The following is a 4,908-nucleotide window of genomic DNA, read 5'->3' on the forward strand; positions in this document are numbered from 1 at the left end:
AAGTATTTTTTAATTAAGGTATGTACATTTTTTTTTAGACATAATGCTATTGCACACTTAATAGACTATAGTATAATGTAAACATAACTTTTATATGCACTGGGAAAACAAAAAATTCATGTGACTCACGTTATTGCGATATTCGCTTTATTGCGGTGGTCTGGAACCGAACCTGCAATATCTCCGAGGTATGCCTGTATATGTGAATATTTCTCTCTAAGACCAGAGAGACCAGGCTGTCAGAGAAAAAAACCCATCCCGAATGGGAAATTCAGGTTTTGGCCTGACAATGGACATTTCAAGATGATTATGTTTTTATACAAACACTAGAAAAAAAAATGACATTAGAACCCAAACTTTTGGAAACCACAGAAAATACTGTGAAGCTGAATTATCAACTTCTAGATCGTTCTTGGGTTGAACTAAGTATGCCCACGTTTTCTACCTTTTGGGCATGTTTACATGAGATGCCATCATGCACAGTAGTGTGTTTTACTACACATTAGTGTGTCATGGCAAAAACCATGCTAATGAGCTAGTGCAGAGTAGAATTAGTCTACTGTACATTAAGCATCACAAAAGAAGTCCACCTTTGCTACTGCACACCATCATGGGCTAATACACTTTTATGCAGTAACTTATATTAGAGTTACTGAATTTTACATGCAATAACAAAGGTGTATTAATGAACATGTAGATGTGCCCTTTGAGTGGTTGACTTTACAACCTTATCTGCCATATATACTAAAGATTATATAAACATTATATGTATAACCTACATTGCACTATATCTATATAGATATAGTTTTTAGGATTTGCATCCCTTTCCACTTGTTTGTGGCTTGATCATTATTGAGTTTTTAGCCCACTTGCTGTTTTGGTTATATACTCAGGCCCTGATTTTAATTTATGGAATATGATCTGCACTAGCCATGCCCCTGAGTCCAGATTGATTTCTTCCTTAGGTCTGGTATTATTATGTTCACTGCACCAATGTCTGTCTCAGATGCTCAATAATATCGAATATGCTATGCAAAGCAGAACAAATTATGAGGAGCCTTCATAGCCTTGATAAAACTTGCTACAAAATCCTACAGGTTAATTGCCCAAATGCCACCGCAACATCTTGTAAGTTGTAGGGCTAAATTCTTTTTTGGTATCATTTTATTGAAGTCAGTTGAATTACGTTAGCAGAAACTGTGGACGCAGTGTTTTAATTTATTAGAAGAGGATGCTGAAATACCTTTTTATAAAGCCTTTACAAGTTTAATGCAACTTGGTGCCCTCTGAATGGAATTAGCAGCTGCAACTCAGAAGCTCCTGAAAGATAATCCAACACTACAAAATATGCATTATTGAAAAATTGTTAGAAACAGGCAAACAAACAAACCTTGACTCAGCCTGCCAAATGCATTGCATTAAGTTCCTAATGGGAATCTCCAATCCAAGGGAGGACAACCATCTGGTTTTCTTGAGGCAATTGGAGGACTCACTGATGTTTATCTACAGGTCTAAAATCTAGCAGTCATCTAGTCAACAGAACAGGAAGCCCCACAAAAAGGAATGAATGACCAACAGAACTGCTAGTGTCCCATAGGCAGAATGGGCGGTTGTAAAACCTAGGAAAATGAGACTGATGACTTTCAAGGTACCATGGAGTTTGTCCTGACAATGAACAGAGTCTGGAGGAAGGACAGTCTATGCAACCAAGAACTTCTCAGTCACTGATATCCAAAAGGGAAAAGTCTCAGTGTGGGTGTGCATCCTAGGAAGTAAGCCACTAATAATCAACAGTACACAAGCCATCAATGCGATGTGCTCTGCCAATGTGTTAGAAGGAGTTGGAAAATTTTCAGCACAGACTGGAATAGTGACTGCCCCAGAGATCACAAAGAAGAATCATATATTAACTGATATTGATCTTGTGAGGGAAAGGCGACCCTCTGAGAACACAGACATCTGTGGAAGTTAAAGGAATTACTCTGCAAAGTAACCTGACAGCTGGCCTGATTTTTAGGATTAAAGATCAGGTTATTACCAGTGATTCATCAAAGGCTGCTCCAAGATAGCAGCATTACTTTCTCATAATAACTGTCATAATTCCAAGTAGGAAGAGGGAACAAGTGTACAGTTCCATAATTTTTCTCAACATAGAAGAGCTAGAACAAAATCAGACCACCTGGTAACCCACCTGGTAAAAAGACTAGAACATGTGAGTGGCCTTAGTCAGTGTACAGAAAGTTCTGCACAACAAAGGATAGGCCTTGTTGTATATTACACTTAGGATGTGTTAATTGCACTTAAAAAGCTAGTATCAGAGTTCAAGCAGTAAAACACATGCCAAGTGCCATCACAGCATAGCAAACTTTGCATTTTTCCAGTGAGGAGTATCTACAGATCACATAACCTAACATCCTACTGTTCTGTGGTGGTGATTCAATCAGGAGACTCCAATGTGATTGGGGGCTCCTGCACAACACAGGGCAGTGCACTGGAGTCTTCAGTGGCTTTGGCACTTAGGGCATGTTTTATTTATATCATAGTGGCTGATATTACCATGCAACTGCTCAGAGAATTTTCTAACTAATAGTAATGCTTACTATGATCTAAATAAACACATTTTAAGTGTAATATGCCACATGCACCTAACTTCATTTGTCTAAGATATACTGGCTAAGGGAAATGACTCCTGATACAGATAGGAACCCTCCTAGATGAAGAGACAAAGAAGCAAAAAGTAATTGTACATGCTAACCAGGTCAGTGGTATGCAAACTGAAGTTCCTGGCATTCAACTGGACAGTCACAGAGAGAGAGAGAGAGAGAGAGAGAGAGTTAGTGGGAACACACATGGTTTCATTACTCTTATTATTCCTTGTTTTTGTTATTGGCACCCCTATACTATTATCCAAAACTGAGTGACCAAAAAAAGAATGTTAATTTTAGAATAAAAATGAAATGCCATTCAGGGAAGAGCAATGTAAATGCAGTGTAGAGGGTTTTTTTCAAAAGTAGGACAGGATCAAAAGATTGAGGGATGCTCACCTTTTTCCCCTGATGGGATGGATGGGAAGTGCCTGCTCCAACTATGGGCTAGATGGTGGTTCCAATCCAGTGCCCGGGACCAGTGTGGCAGGCACCATCCAGACAAGTGGAAGGAGGAAGGGGGCAGAGGCCAGACTGGTCTGAGCCTGGCCCCAAAGGGGTGAAAGGAAGGGATGTGACCTGGCTGGGGGTGGGGAAAGCAGGCATAGGTCAGCCCTGATGGGGGAGGGGGTGCGGTTCAGCTTCAAGCCAGCCCCACAGGGGAGAAGGGGTATAGCCTGGCCCCACAGGAGCAAAGGAGACATAGCCCAGCCTCAACCCAGTCCCATGGGGGAAAAGGCACATGACCCAAACAAGTAGGAGAAAGAGGGCATGCCCCAGCCCCAACCTGGCCACACAGGAGGAAGGGGGCATGGCCTGGCTCTGAGTGGGTCTACAGGGCTAGGGAGTTAGGAATTTGGCAGGGGGAAGGTGGCTGTATTAATGGCCCCTGCTCCTCCACCACCAAATGTCCCAATCTGTGGAGAGCTCCGCAGGCCAGATGTGATGGCTTTGTCAGCTGCATTTGGCCTGTGGGCTGAAAGTTGAGCACCCCTGGATTAGCCCATCAAAACAACATGGCTAGAATGGAGATGATATAGTTTCTTGATTTACTGGAATAAATCTTGGTACTAAGAAGTACCAGGATTGACCCAAGCTTCATCAATAACTCAGAGGGCTGAGAACCAGTAAATAACAGCAAATATTTGTTGATTTGTGTTGCAGACTGCTCTACATAATACGCTTAGATTTTTTAAATGTCTATGCACTCTTAAACCCTTTCTCATATTTATCAACAGTGTTTTGAGATTAGATGAAGGGACTTTATCCTCCTTCACTCCAAGATTTATCCTTTTCTCCAACTCCCCCCCCTCCACGTTTTCCCTAGGCTATTATCATAATCTTTTATTCTATTAGTTATCATCTTCATTTTTCCTATTCCCATTAATACACTGTCACGGGGCGGGATCCTAGGAGCAGCCGTGATCTCTCCTAGCACCCCCTACCGTGCCAAGCTGGTGTCAATGCACCCTTACCGTCTTGCCCGCCACGTCTTTGATGTCAGTAGTGTTAAGGGAGGCTGCCTTTTTGTCCTCTTTGACACGGTACCCCTGATGTATCCAAGTCTGTGCTCTGTGCACTAAAGTCTTAGGGGCTGTGCGTGGCTCCAACCACCCCTATACCATGCCCCAAGCCTCGCAGATGTACTGGATATTGTCTTGTCAATTCTCCCCTTGGCGCCCTCACTGGCGCTCCCTCACAGTTGCCCGTGCCCTCCTGGACACTCTGTGGCTTGTATCACAATTGCCCCACCTCACAGGTCCTTGGCTCCATCTCACAGTTTCCCGCACACTCGCGGAGGCACACTGGGGCCTTATCCATGACTGTGCCCATCCTGGGGCTTTCCCTGTAATTGGGCCCACTCTGGGGGCTTCTTGCCTGTGCCCACTCTGGGGGCTTTCCTCACACCTGCCCACACTGGGGCCTGCTCTTGCACCTGCGCCTGCACTGGGGCTTCTCACAATTGAGGCTCAGGTGGCCATAGCCGTGCCTGGCCCCCAAATCCCCTCCTTGGGTCTTAAGCGAGTGCCCACTCTGGGGCTCCTCACCTGCACCCACTCTGGGGTTCCTTGCAATTGGGGCTCAGGTGGCCGTAGCCATGCCTGGCCCCAAATCCCCTCCTTGGGTCTTACAGCAAGTGCCCTTTGGGGCTTCTCACAATTGGGGCTCAGGTGGCCGTAGCCGTGCCTGGCCCCTGAATCCCCTCCTCGGGCCTAAAAGTTCTTGTGGGGCTCAGGCAGCCTCGGCCTTACCTGGCCCCCAA

Source organism: Crocodylus porosus, unplaced genomic scaffold (genome assembly GCF_001723895.1).
Source record: "Crocodylus porosus isolate Cpor-Errol unplaced genomic scaffold, CroPor_comp1, whole genome shotgun sequence".
Taxonomy (NCBI): domain Eukaryota; kingdom Metazoa; phylum Chordata; order Crocodylia; family Crocodylidae; genus Crocodylus; species Crocodylus porosus.